Source organism: Salmo salar, chromosome ssa20 (genome assembly GCF_905237065.1).
Source record: "Salmo salar chromosome ssa20, Ssal_v3.1, whole genome shotgun sequence".
NCBI lineage: Eukaryota > Metazoa > Chordata > Actinopteri > Salmoniformes > Salmonidae > Salmo > Salmo salar.
In genome coordinates, this window is record NC_059461.1 from 45451614 (window position 1) to 45467205 (window position 15592).

A 15592-nucleotide genomic window follows, 5' to 3' on the forward strand; every position below is an offset into this window, starting at 1 on the left:
CAAACGTCAATGGATGCATCCAAAATGCGACCCCATTCCCTATAGACCCTGGCCAAAAGTGGTGCACTACATAGCGAATAGAGTGCCATTTGGGACGCAGCCCCAGTCTAGAGGGGAGGGGAAGAGAGAAGTAAAATAGAGGATGAAGTGGTTACATGTCATGTGCCAAAACCAAACTGAGCCAAAAACATGTCGAGCTGTTCCCCTCTTTCCAACAAGGGAAACTGTTTTACTGACAGATGGAGACTATATCACATTAGCAGTGATCATAACAGCTCAGAAAACGTATTTAATGATAGGCTCAATGTCACCTATTATTTATAGATTCTGGTATATAATAGTATTTTGATGCAAAGGTATACATCAGAGATTCGAGTTCTGAAATGACCGTAGACTGATATATCACAAAGGCAGAAGTTTACAATACATTTTAGGTTAAGGGTTAGGTTACACATCTGCACAGCAAATGGTCTCGACAAGCCCATCCACACAGTGCGTTTCACAGAAAGCGAAATGGACTGCACATGATGAGACGAGGCTATTTCCGTCCTCAAAGGAAAGCAGTATGTCTTATGCATCACTGCTAACAAAAACTGTGGTCGGAGAAGACCTGTGTTCTCTGTTCACACGCCCATAACGGTGGGTTCCGACCACTATCCCCTGTTCAGTTACACCAGGGGTGTATTCATTAGTGCACACCGTAGCAAAACGTTTGGTTCCTAGTGAATACACCTCTGACAGAATGCACCCCTCACCCACAAGGGAAAGAGGTAGACACCAAGCGGTCATTGAGGCATAAAACCATGACAAAGAATGTGACAAAAAACGAAAGACTGAAAAATACCCATAATCATAACATTCCTTGTTGTGAGGAAGGGTCTTGGTGTGACTCCACTGTAAAAAAAAATAAAAAACGAAACAATTTGTTTATATGAACTGTACCTGACTGGAAGAGAGAACGACGACTGATGACAATTTAATTTCTCAACCTCACAGAAATGTCTACCAAGACAATATCTTTTGCCTGAGTGGCCTGTGGACAGTGGTCCAGCGGTTAGTGCCGAGTACCCGCCCTGGCACACGTTTAGCCAAAACTACCCATCGGCATGGGTTCGAATTTGCCTCGCAATCTCTCCTACCTTGGTTCCAGTCAGTAGGGATCTTACCTAACAGACGGACCGGGGGGAGGGGCAGAGAAACACATGAACAACTGTCTTTCATATTCAGCATTCATTCACGCTGTTGCCAAATCACTTCATCACCCTACTGAGCAGGGCTGTGGCTTTTGGCTCATTCAGATATGACTCTTGACTTGGTCTTATTTTTGGTTCCCCTTTAGTCTGGTCAAAAGTAGTGCACTGGTGAGGGAGTAGGGTGTCATTGAGACAGATAAAACTGCTTGGAAAATGACACAACAACGTGTAAGGAAATAGGCGCTGATAACAGTCAGCCGAAACTAGCTTAGCGTCATACAGTGGCGTCACCTTCCCTGACAACTGACGTACTATCGGCTCAGTGACACAACAGCTCGGTACTGACTGAGACTTCAGAGTTAGTCGTGTTGCTGTCGGCGTTGTATCAAACCTCAGAGCAGCTGGATACACGCTACATAACACCTACACGTTTGGTGTCTATATTGCACCAGACAACATCACACCAATATAGTTAGGATGATGCAGAGCATTCGTACAATCAGACCTACGTATAGAGGGGTACAAGTCCCTTGCTGACAACCTCATATCTCCAGTTGAAATGTTGTGAACATATAGATCCCGTTCCTGATTGTACATGGCCACTCCACTGGTTAAAAACTCAGATAGACATAGGGAGCAATACTGTTTGAGTCTCTGCCAGTTACAGATACCAACACACCGATCAGAGAGTCAAACAGAGAGTCATTGGCTAACTAGTATTAGGTAAAGGCGAGCCATGTCCAATTCCAACCTGTGCCATGTCGGTTAGCCTCATGTTGACGGACAGGTGCAGTGTAGAGTGACGTTGCCCCATAGAGACTGATCTTGGGTCAGTTTTGTCTTTCACCCACTAATGATTAAGGTTAGGACTGGGGAAGGGGAAGCTGATCCTAGATCTGTACCTAAGGGGAACTTCACACCGGATCGACAGGTGCAACAGAAAGGAACAGGAAGCCCAGGGCAATAAAATCACACAGATACAGCACTGCACTAAAGAGGGAGATAAATAGACAGAAATATAGATAGCTAGACAGATAGAGAAAGAGAAAGAGAGAGGGCATACATACAACGCTCAGGCGGTTGAAATCGTTCCGCACACGCCTGTTCTTATCCCTGTTCTTCCTTCGGAAGGTGATCTTACTTCTGAAACTCATCCTGATTCAAAACAGGAGACTACTACACACGGATACCGATGACACGAGGACACAGAGAGGACATGTGTTCCAGCAGGCAGAAGCAGAAGGTCCATTGAAGGGTGTGCGAGACCTGTTGGAGCGCGTGGTGGCCCAAGGAGGAAGTAGAGGCTTGATGTCACACAGTGACAGAGGTGCAGCAGGGGAAACTTACAACAACAAAAAAAGTCCAACCACCAAACCACTCTCTCTCCGTTTCTCTCTCTCTCTCTCTCTCTCTCTCCGTTTCTCTCTCTCTCTCTCTCTCTCTCTCTCTCTCTCTCTCTCTCTCCGTTTCTCTCTCTCTCTCCGTTTCTCTCTCTCTCTCTCTCTCTCTCTCTCTCTCTCTCTCTCTCTCTCTCTCTCTCTCTCTCTCTCTCTCTCTCTCTCTCTCTCTCTCCGTTTCTCTCTCTCTTTCTCTCTCTCTCTCTCTCTGTTTCTCTCTCCGTTTCTCTCTCTCTCTCTCTCTCTCTCTCTGTTTCTCTCTCCGTTTCTCTCTCTCTCTCTCTCTCTCTCTCTCTCTCTCTCTCTCTCTCTCTCTCTCTCTCTCTCTCCGTTTCTCTCTCTCTCTCTCTCTCTCTCTCTCTCTCTCTCTCTCTCTCTCTCTCTCTCTCTCTCTCTCTCTCTCTCTCTCTCTCTCTCTCTCTCTCTCTCTCTCTCTCTCTCTCTCTCTCTCTCTCTCTCTCTCTCTCTCTCTCTCTCTCTCTCTCTCTCTCTCCGTTTCTCTCTCCGTTTCTCTCTCTCCGTTTCTCTCTCTCTCTCCGTTTTCTCTCTCTCTCTCTCTCTCTCTCTCTCTCTCTCTCACTCACTCACTCACCACAATCTCGGGATGGATTCCCACTGGGGCCGCCCATATGGAAAATGTACTGTATGCACACACTACCGTCAGTCACTTGGTATAAAAACGTCTGATAAATGGCATTAATTATATTATTAATATTATTATTATCAGATACATTAGCCATAGTAACATTACAGGGCTGGCTATACTTAGAAGTGGAAGGACTGCTTGGTAATACTGACACTGCGTACACTTTGGTCGAGACGAAAGTGACCACTTAACTGACCACATCTCCCCGCTACGTCACACAACTGAATTCTTACAAACTGCCACCATGACACACTCTCGGTTTTTGTCTCCATGGTTGTAATCAATGCCCAACCCTCTCACTTTCTTTTCACAAACATGCATGCACACACACACACACACACACACACACACACACACACACACACACACACACACACACACACACACACACACACACACACATACACAACCTACAGTTGAAGTCGGAAGTTTACATACACTTAGGTTGGAGTGAAAAAAAAACTAGTGAAAATCCAGAAAATGATGTCATGGCTTTTGAAGCTTCTGGTAGGCTAATTTACATCATTTGAGTCAATTGGAGGTGTACCTGTGGATGTATTTCAAGGCCTACCTACAAACTCATTGCCTCTTTGCTTGACATCATGGGAAAATCAAAAGAAATCAGCCAAGACCCCAATAAAAAAATTGTAGACCTCCACAAGTCTGGTTCATCCTTGGGAGCAATTTCCAAACGCCTGAAGGTACCACGTTCAACTGTACAAACAATAGTACACAAGTATAAACACCATGGGACCACGCAGCCATCATACCGCTCAGGAAGGAGACGCATTCTGTCTCCTAGAGATTAATGTACTTTGGTGCAAAAAGTGCAAATCAATCCCAGAACAACAGCAAAGGACCTTGTGAAGATTCTGGAGGAAACAGGTACATAAGTATTTATATACACAGTAAAACGAGGTCTATGTTGACATAACCTGAAAGGCCGCTCAGCAAGGAAGAAGCCACTGCTCCAAAACCGCCATAAAAAAGCCAGACCACGGTTTGCAACTGCACATGGGGACAAAGATCCTACTTTTTGGAGAAATGTCCTCTGGTCTGATTAAACAAAAATAGAACTGCTTGGCCATAATGACCATTATTATGTTTGGAGGAAAAAGGGGGAGGCTTGCAAGCTGAAGAACACCATCCCAACCATGAAGCACAGGGGTGGCAGCATCATGTTGTGGGGGTGCTTTGCTGCAGGAGGGACTGGTGCACTTCACAATATAGATGGCCGCATGAGGAAGGAACATTATGTAGATATATTGAAGCAACATCTCAAGACATCAGTCAGGAAGTTAAAGCTTGGTCGCAAATGGGTCTTCCAAACGGACAATGACCACAAGCATACTTCCAAAGTTGTGGCATAATGGCTTAAGGACAACAAAGTCAAGGTATTGCAGTGGCCATCACAAAGCCCTGACCTCAACCCTATAGAAAATGTGTGGGCAGAACTGAAAAGGCGTGTGCGAGCATTGGAGCCCTACACACCAGCTCTGTCAGGAGGAATGGGACAAAATTCACCCAACTTATTGTGGGAAGCTTGTGGAAGGCTACCCAAAACGTTTGACCCAAGTTAAACAATTCAAAGGCAATGCTACCAAATACTAATTAAGTGTATGTAAACTTCTGACCCACTGGGAATGTGATGAAATAAATAAAAGCTGAAATAAATCATTCTCTCTACTATTATTCTGACATTTCACATTCTTAAAATAAAGTGGTGATCCTAACTGACCTAAGACAGGGAATTTTTACTAGGATTAAATGTCAGGAATTGTGAAAAACTGAGTTTAAATGTACTTGGCTAAGGTGTATGTAAACTTCCGACTTCAGCTGTATGTGTGTGTGAAGTACAACTTCATTTATTCTCCAGAGAAGGGGGGCATTTATAAACAAATAGGTGCACGCGAGGACACACATTTACATTTGAGTTATTTAGCAGACACTCTTATCCAGAGCAACTTACAGGAGTTAAGTGCCTTGCTCAAGGGCACAGACCGATTTTTCACCTAGTCGGCTCGGGGATTTGAACTAGCAATCGCGAGGCTACCGCAAATACATACATACAAGCACGAATGCGCACACACACAACCCCCCCCCCACACACACACACACCCTCGATGGAATTTCAATGCAGAACAGAGAGCTGTCAGCTGACAGACAGTTTGAGGAACTGACCCTGTGACATCACAGCCTCTGATTCCGTGTCCCAAATGGCACCCTATTCCCTACACATGGCATTACTGTACTTTTGACCAAGGCTCATGTGACCAAGGCTGTGTCAAAATTACTGCACTATATAGGGAATAGGGTGCCATTTGGGAATCAACCTGTCTGAGTGCTGTTAGCCTGATTACATTAGCTACTGTAAGATCGTTTTTGTTATTGATCATTTAAAAAGAGGTGAAAATGCTATCGATTTTTACTCTCTCCATCCATTGGTGGTCAATGCAACACCAGGGAAGAGCACCAAGAGTTTAAAGCTGACTTTGACACGCAAACCAACACATGAGAAGAATGATACAGACAGGGGTCACAGGAAGAGTCATTGACAGAAAATAGCACCAAATAGCACCCTATTCCACTGGCCAGATTAAGAAATCATAGGCCCCGGGGCAGTTTTCAGCTGTGCTAACATAATTGCAAAAGGGTTTTCTAATGATCAATTAGCCTTTTAAACTTGGATTAACTAACTCAACATGCCATTGGAACACAGGAGTGACGGTTGCTGATAATGGGCCTTTGTACGCCTATGTAGATATTCCTTTAAAAAAAAAAAAGAAATCGGCCGTTTCCAGCTACCATAGTCATTTACAACATTAACAATGTCTACACTGTATTTCTGATCAATTTGATGTTATTTTAAAAATGGACAAAAAATGTGCTTTTCTTTAAAAAACAAGGACATTTCTAAGTGAACCCAAACTTTTGAACGGTAGTGTATACAGTGGCTTGCGAAAGTATTCACCCCCCTTGGCATTTTTCCTATTTTGTTGCCTTACAACCTGGAATTAAAATAGATTTTGGGGGGTTTGTATCATTTGATTTACACAACATGCCTACCACTTTGAAGAAGCAAAATATTTATTTCTTGTGAAAAAAACAAGAAATAAAACAAAAAAAAACAGAAAACTTGAGCGTGCATAACTATTCATCCTCCCAAAGTCAATACTTTGTAGAGCCACCTTTTGCAGCAATTACAAGTCTCTTGGGGTATGTCTCTATAAGCTTGGCACATCAAGCCACTGGGATTTTTGCCCATTCTTCAAGGCAAAACTGCTCCAGCTCCTTCAAGTTGGATGGGTTCCGCTGGTGTACAGCAATCTTTAAGTCATACCACAGATTCTCATTTGATTGAGGTCTGGGCTTTGACTAGGCCATTCCAAGACCTTTAAATGTTTCCCCTGAAACCACTTGAGTGTTGCTTTAGCAGTATGCTTAGGGTCATTGTCCTGCTGGAAGGTGAACCTCCGTCCCAGTCACAAATCTCTGGAAGACTGAAACAGGTTCCCCTCAAGAATTTCCCTGTATTTAGTGCCATCCACCATTCCTTCAATTCTGACCAGTTTCCCAGTCCCTGCTGATGAAAAACATCCCCACAACATGATTGTCACGTCCTGACCAGCAGAGGGAGTAGTTGTTTAGTATTTTGGTCAGGACGTGGCAGAGGGATGTTTGTTTTGTATGGTGGGGGTTTTGTGTGTGTTGTAGAGGGGTGTTTGATTTATGTGTTCCTGGGTTTTGGGTGTATGTTCTAGGTTAGTATGTTCTAGGTTGTATTTCTGCATTCTGTCTAGTTTAGGTTTTCTATGTTTAGGTTTGGGTGCTGGACTCTCAATTGGAGGCAGGTGTTTCTCGTTGCCTCTGATTGAGAGTCCTATATATGGGTAATTGTTTGGTGTAGTGTTGTGGGAGATTGTTTCTTGTTTTGCGTGTGTGAGCCTGACAAGACTGTTTTCTTGTTCGTTCGTTCTTCATTTTGTTATTTTGGTGTTTTCTTGGTTTAAAATAAAATACAAGATGAGCATCCACATTCCTGCTGCGTTTTGGTCCTCCATTCCCGACGACAACCGTTACAATGATGCTGCCACCACCATGCTTCACTGTGGGGATGATGATCTCAGGGTGATGAGAGGTGTTGGGTTTGCGCCAGACATAGCATTTTCTTCAATGGCCAAAAAGCTCAATTTTAGTCTCATCTGACCAGAGTACCTTCTTCCATATGTTTTGGGAGTCTCCCACATGCCTTTTGTTGAACACCAAATGTGTTTGCTTATTTATTTTTTAAGCAATGGCTTTTTTCTGGCCACTCTTCTGTAAAGCCCAGCTCTATGGAGTGTACGGCTTAAAGTGGTCCTATGGACAGATACTCCAATCTCCACTGTGGAGCTTTGCAGCTCCTTCAGGTTTATCTTAGGTCTCTTTGTTGCCTCTCTGATGAATGCCCTCCCTGCCTGGTCCGTGAGTTTTGGTGGGCGGCCCTCTCTTGGCAGGTTTGTTGTGGTGCCATATTCTTTACATTTTTTATAATGGATTTAATGGTGCTCCGTGGGATGTTCAAAGTTTCAGATATTTTTTCATAACCCAACCCTGATCTGTATTTCTCCACAACTTTGTCCCTGACCTGTTTTGTAAGGGTCCTGTGTGTAGCTGGTGTAGAGAGTCAGGCGCAGGACAGCAGATATGAGTAATCAACGTACTTTACTCAAAAAGACAAATTTACAAAGTAACATCACGAGCCCACAAAGATGGACCGAATTACAATAAACAACCACTCACAAACACAACATGGGGAACAGAGGGTTAAATAATAAACAAGTAATTGGTTGAGTGAAGCCAGGTGTGTAAGACAAAGACAGAACAAATGGAAAATGAAAAGTGTATCGGCGGTGGCTAGAAAGCCGGTGACGTCGACCACCGAACGCCGCCCGAACAAGGAGAGGGACCGACTTCGGCGGAAGTCGTGACATGTTTGGAGAGCAGCTTGGTCTTCATGTTGCCGCTTGCTTGGTGGTGCCCCTTGCTTAGGGGTGTTGCAGACTCTGGGGTCTTTCAGAACAGGTGTATGCATACTGAGATCATGTGACAGATCATGTGACACTTAGATTGCACACAGGTGGACTTTATTTAACTAATTATGTGACTTCTGAAGGTAATTGGTTGCACCAGATCTTATTTAGGGGCTTCATAGCAAAGGTGGTGAATACATATGCACGCACCACTTTTCTATTTTTAACATTTTTTTTTTTTTTTTTTAAACAAGTCATTTTTTAAATTTCACTTCACCAACTTGGATTATTTTGTGTATGTCCATTAAATGAAATCCAAATAAAAATCAATTTAAATTACAGGTTGTAATGCAACAAAATAGGAAAAACGCCAAGGGGATGAATACTTTTGCAAGGCACTGTATATATTTAAATGTATCATATTAAATTATCATTGTAATTGTGCACACATTGATGTCAGACATGCACCTACTCCAGTGATCTGTTGCTGATGACTGGGATGAATGCAGGAGCAGATTTCAGGAGCAGGACAAGACACCCTCTTTTTGACTGATGACTGATATAAGGGCATGTACGTGATAGACCTATCTGGTCCATATGATTATGATAGTCGTAATGCTTCTTGACAGTGTCATAAAGTGTATTTTCTTAGTCCAAGTAAAGTAACAAAGAATGATCATAATGCTTCATGACAGTGTCATAAATTGTATTTTCTATAAGTGATATAAAATATGAGGATATAAACATGACAAGAAGTCATTACAACAAAGGATTTAAGAAACAAACTTTTTAAAAAAGGAAACTTCTTGGCAGGATATATTTTTTTGAAATAAATGTGGGTTTTGACACTCTTATGTAGGTGTCATAACTAGCTATAAAATAACGCAGTATATGTCACAATAGGTGTAAATATATGGGTCATGACAGAGGTATGAACATATTATGACAGGTTATGACAAGTTATGTCAGCTGCTATGACATATCATGACATGGTTAGATGGAACATAATGTGTTTTGACACTGGGTGTCACGTAAAGTGTTACTGTACAATAATAGGAGGGAATATGTATACCATAGGCTACAGTAAGCTACTACATACAATTTCCAGTGGCACACTGACTCACCTAATGAGGAAGATGAAGAAATTGGCTACTCACGGTGACGGCCGGTGCGCTCGCTGTGGCAATAGCCTATCTCAAGATGAGCTACTTTGAAAAACAGCGCTGTTGTTAGCTACAAATTGGGAGTTGAGAAAAAAAACATTCTATTGGTTCTACAGACAGATTAGTACTTTCCAAATTGTGCATTTTTCCTGCGATTGTATTTTGAAATCTGCAAAAGGCAAACTGACAGCCGCAACCAACCATAGAAATATAATCCAGGGCCTCCCGAGTGCCGCAGCGGTCTAAGGCACTGCATTACAGTGCTTGAGGCATCACTACAGACCCGGGGGTTTGATCCCAGGCTGTCACAGCCAGCCGTGACCAGGAGACCCATGAGGTGGCGCACAATTGGCCCAGTTGGGGGAGGGTTTGGTCGGCTGGGATTTCCTTGTCTCATCGCGCTCTAGTGGCTCCTTATGGTGGGGCGGGCGCCTGCAAGCTGACTATGGTCGCCAACTGGACGGTGTTTTCCCTGACACATTGGTGCGGCTGGCTTCTGGGTTAAGCGAGCAGTGTGTCAAGAAGCAGTGCAGCTTGGCAGGGTCGTGTTTCGGAGGACGCATGGCTATCGACCTTCGCCTCTCCTGAGTCCGTAGGGGAGTTGCAGCAACGGAACAAGACTGTAACTACCAGGGTTGGGGAGTAATGGATTACAAAAAAAACGGTAACTGTAATCCATTACGTTACCAGCAAAAATATTGTAATCAGATTACAGATACTTTTGAAAAAGTAGATGATTACTTCGAGGATTACATTTAAAATCTGAAAGGATGTTTGCAAGAAAGAAATATGACACTTTTCTCAATGACATTCAAATCAGCATTGAAAAAAGGCACAAGTTTAAGTTTGTTCCACCTGAGCGAGTCTGACCACAAGTCAGAGACCACTATGATGACACACCAAATGTGTTTGATGGATCGCAGGAAAGGTGCAGGAAAAGGCTTTTGTAGGCTACAGTCCAAGCTATGTCTTCCAATGGTGCGACTGCTGTTGGCATCCAAAGATTATCCAACTTGAATAAATGCTTGGAGGTAAGGATGACAGCAGTGGTGTAGTCTACAGCGATACGGATATCACTTACTATTGATATCTACATAGCGCATTGATGTGAATCACACTGCTGCTCTCACATTCAGCTATCTGCGCCTCACGGACTGTGGTTGTTGTGGATGGATGTTCACAAATCTAAATGTGTATTTGAACACAATAATCGTTGAATTCAAGAAGTTTAAGCTGCCAAATCAATCATTGTTTTTGAAACCAGTGGACAGCCAGTGAAAAATGCGCTCTTGCAACAGCTGCATAGTGCGGATCCCAGCCTATGGAAAAAAAGTTGGAATGCTGAGCACTTGTTGGCTGCTTTTCCTTCACTCTGCGGTCCAACTCATCCCAAACCATCTCAATTGGGCTGAGGTCGGGTGATTGTGGAGGCCAGGTTATCTGATGCAGCACTCCACCACTCCTTCTTGGTCAAATAGCCTTTACACAGCCTGGAGGTGTGTTTTGGGTCACTGTCCTGTTGAATAATAAATTATAGTGGACTAAGTGCAAACCAGATGGGATGGCGTATCGCAGCAGAATGCTGTTGTAGCCATGCTGGTTAAGTGTGCCTTGAACTCTAAATAAATCACAGACAGTTTCACCAGAAAAGCACCCCTACACCATCACACCTCCTCCTCCATGCTTCATGGTGGGAACCACTCATCCATTCACCTACTCTTTGTCTCACAAAGACAGGGCGGTTGAAACCAAAAATCTAAAATTTGAACTCATCAGACCAAAGTACAGATTTCCACTGGTCTAATGTCCATTGCTCGTGTTTCTTGGCCCAAGCAAGTCTCTTCTTCTCATTGGTGTCCTTTAGTCATGGTTTCTTTGCAGCAATTCGACCATGAAGACCTGATTCATGCCGTCTCCTCTGAACAGTTGACGTTGAGATGTGTCTGTTACTTGAATTCTCTGAAGCATTTATTTGGGCTGCAATCTGAGGTGCTGTTAATTGCCAATTTCTAATGAACTTATTCTCTGCAGCAGAGATAACTCTGGGTCTTCTTTTCCTGTGGCGGGCCTCATGAAAGCCAGTTTCATCATAGCGCTTAATGGTTTTTGTGACTGCATTTGAATTAACTTTCAAAGTTCTTGAGATTTTCCAGATTGACTGACCTTCATGTCTTAAAGTAATGACGGACTGTAAGTTCCGGAACTCCAATTTGAGCAGCAGCAGCTGAAGAATGAGCTCCTACAAATATTGAAATTTACATGGTTTTTAGAGTGAAGTACATCGGAAAAAAGCAAAAGAAAACTGCAAGACTGAATAGGAGAAAAAACAAGCAACAAACAAAGAAGATAGGCTTTTGAAAAATAACTATTTTTCATAAAATTGTAGTTATCTTAGCAAGCTGAATTGTTTACCAGTTGCTAAGCAGTTGCTAGGGACTCTTTTGGAAGAAGCTAGCTAGCTAACGAAGAACAACAAAGAATATCTAGTTAACAGAAGAAAAGAAAGAGAAAATCAGGACAGAAGAAAAAGGATATCAAAGTGAAACAGTTCTCTAAAGACACAGGAGACAATAATACAAGAAACAACACTTCTGTAGCTTGTCAACTATGTGTCTGTCTATCCCTGTTCTCTCCTCTCTGCACAAGCCATACAAACGCTTCACACCGCGTGGGCCGCTGCCACTCTAACCTGGTGGTCCCAGCGCCGCACGACCCACGTGGAGTTCCAGGTCTCCGGCAGCCTCTGGAACTGCCGGTCTGCAGCCAACAAGGCTGAGTTCATCTCAGCCTATGCTACCCTCCAGTCCCTAGACTTCCTGGCGCTGACGGAAACATGGATTACCACAGATAACACTGCTACTCCTACTGCTCTCTCTTCGTCTGCCCACGTGTTCTCGCATACCCCTAGAGCATCGAGCCAGCGGGGTGGTGGCAATGGAATCCTCATCTCTCCCAAGTGGACATTCTCTCTTTCTCCCCTGACCCATCTGTCTATCTCCTCATTTGAATTCCATGCTGTCACAGTTACCAGCCCTTTCAAGCTTAACATCCTTATCATTTATCGCCCTCCAGGTTCCCTTGGAGAGTTCATCAATGAGCTTGACGCCTTGATAAGTTCCTTTCCTGAGGATGGCTCACCTCTCACAGTTCTGGGTGACTTTAACCTCCCCACGTCTACCTTTGACTCATTCCTCTCTGCCTCCTTCTTTCCACTCCTCTCCTCTTTTGACCTCACCCTCTCACCTTCCCCCCTACTCACAAGGCAGGCAATACGCTTGACCTCATCTTTACTAGATGCTGTTCTTCCACTAATCTCATTGCAACTCCCCTCCAAATCTCCGACCACTACCTTGTATCCTTTTCCCTCTTGCTCTCATCCAACACTTCTCACTCTGCCCCTACTCGGATGGTATTGCGCCGTCCCAACCTTCGCTCTCTCTCTCCCGCTACTCTCTCCTCTTCCATCCTATCATCTCTTCCCTCTGCTCAAACCTTCTCCAACCTATCTCCTGATTCTGCCTCCTCAACCCTCCTCTCCTCCCTTTCTGCATCCTTTGATTTTCTCTGTCCCCTATCCTCCAGGCCGGCTCGGTCCTCCCCTCCTGCTCCGTGGCTCGACGACTCACTACGAGCTCACAGAACAAGGCTCCGGGCAGCCGAGCGGAAATGGAGGAAAACTCGCCTCCCCTGCGGACCTGGCATCCTTTCACTCACTCCTCTCTACATTCTCCTCTTCTGTCTCTGCTGCTAAAGCCACTTTCTACCACTCTAAATTCCAAGCATCTGCCTCTAACCCTAGGAAGCTCTTTGCTACCTTCTCCTCCCTCCTGAATCCTCCTCCCCCTCCCCCCCTCCTCCCTCTCTGCGGATGACTTCGTCAACCATTTTGAAAAGAAGGTTGACGATATCCGATCCTCGTTTGCTAAGTCAAACGACACCGCTGGTCCTGCTCACACTGCCCTACCCTGTGCTTTGACCTCTTTCTCCCTCTCTCTCCAGATGAAATCTCGCGTCTTGTGACGGCCGGCCGCCCAACAACCTGCCCACTTGACCCTATCCCCTCCTCTCTTCTCCAGACCATTTCCGGAGACCTTCTCCCCTTCCTCACCTCGCTCATCAACTCATCCTTGACCGCTGGCTACGTCCCTTCCGTCTTCAAGAGAGCGAGAGTTGCACCCCTTCTGAAAAAACCTACACTCGATCCCTCCGATGTCAACAACTACAGACCAGTATCCCTTCTTTCTTTTCTCTCCAAAACTCTTGAACGTGCCGTCCTTGGCCAGCTCTCCTGCTATCTCTCTCAGAATGACCTTTCTTGATCCTAATCAGTCAGGTTTCAAGACTGGGCATTCAACTGAGACTGCTCTTCTCTGTGTCACGGAGGCTCTCCGCACTGCTAAAGCTAACTCTCTCTCCTCTGCTCTCATCCTTCTAGACCTATCTGCTGCCTTTGATACTGTGAACCATCAGATCCTCCTCTCCACCCTCGCCGAGTTGGGCATCTCCGGCGCGGCCCACGCTTGGATTGCGTCCTACCTGACAGGTCGCTCCCTACCAGGTGGCGTGGCGAGAATCTGTCTCCGCACCATGCGCTCTCACCACTGGTGTCCCCCAGGGCTCTGTTCTAGGCCCTCTCCTATTCTCGCTATACACCAAGTCACTTGGCTCTGTCATATCCTCACATGGTCTCTCCTATCATTGCTATGCAGACGACACACAATTAATCTTCTCCTTTCCCCCTTTTGATAACCAGGCGGCGAATCGCATCTCTGCATGTCTGTCAGACATATCAGTGTGGATGACGGATCACCAGCTCAAGCTGAACCTCGGCAAGACGGAGCTGCTCTTCCTCCCGGGAAGGACTGCCCGTTCCATGATCTCGCCATCACGGTTGACAACTCCCTTGTGTCCTCCTCCCAGAGTGCTAAGAACCTTGGCGTGATCCTGGACAACACCCTGTCGTTCTCCACTAACATCAAGGCGGTGACCCGATCCTGTAGGTTCATGCTCTACAACATTCGCAGAGTACGACCCTGCCTCACACAGGAAGCGGCGCAGGTCCTAATCCAGGCACTTGTCATCTCCCGTCTGGATTACTGCAACTCGCTGTTGGCTGGGCTCCCTGCCTGTGCCATTAAACCCCTACAACTCATCCAGAACGCCGCAGCCCGTCTGGTGTTCAACCTTCCCAAGTTCTCTCACGTCACCCCGCTCCTCCGCTCTCTCCACTGGCTTCCAGTTGAAGCTCGCATCCGCTACAAGACCATGGTGATTGCCTACGGAGCTGTGAAGGGAACGGCACCTCCATACCTTCAGGCTCTGATCAGGCCCTACACCCAAACAAGGGCACTGCGTTCATCCACCACTGGCCTGCTGGCCCCCTACCTCTGAGGAAGCACAGTTCCCGCTCAGCCCAGTCAAAACTGTTCGCTGCTCTGGCACCCCAATGGTGGAACAAGCTCCCTCACGACGCCAGGACAGCGGAGTCAATCACCACCTTCCGGAGACACTTGAAACCCCACCTCTTTAAGGATAGGATAAAGTAATCCTTCTAACCCCCCCCTTAAAAGATTTAGATGCACTATTGTAAAGTGGTTGTTCCACTGGATATCATAAGGTGAATGCACCATTTTGTAAGTCGCTCTGGATAAGAGCGTCTGCTAAATGACTTAAATGTAAATGTAATGTAAATGTTTCTCTTTGCTTATTTGAGCTGTTCTTGCCATAATATGGACTTGGTCTTTTACCGACTTGGTATACCAACCCTACCTTGTCACAACACAACTGAATGGCTCAAACGCATTAAGAATGAAAGAAATTCCACATCTTAACTTAACAAGGCACACCTGTTAATTGAAATGCATCCCAGGTGACTACCTCATGAAGCTGGTTGAGAGAATGCCAAAAGTGTGCAAAGCTGTTATCAAGGCAAAGGGTGGCTACTTTGAAGAATCTCAAATATCAAATATATTTTGATTTGCTTAACACTTTTTTTGTTACTACATGAGTCCATATGTGTTATTTCATAGTTTTGATGTCTTCACAATTATTCTACAATGTAGAAAATAGTAAAAATAAAGAAAACCCTTGAATGAGTAAGTGTGTCCAAACTTTTGACTGAAACTGTATATACACTGCTCAAAAAAATAAAGGGAACACTTAAACAACACAATGTAACTCC

At 44.9% G+C, this 15592-nt stretch overlaps 1 protein-coding gene across 1 annotated transcript in view; it reads right to left on the minus strand.

Annotated features, from left to right (window-relative positions):
• LOC106580682 (dedicator of cytokinesis protein 10-like) overlaps positions 1 to 15592 on the minus strand; it is a 158165-nt gene that overhangs the window by 102851 nt on the left and 39722 nt on the right.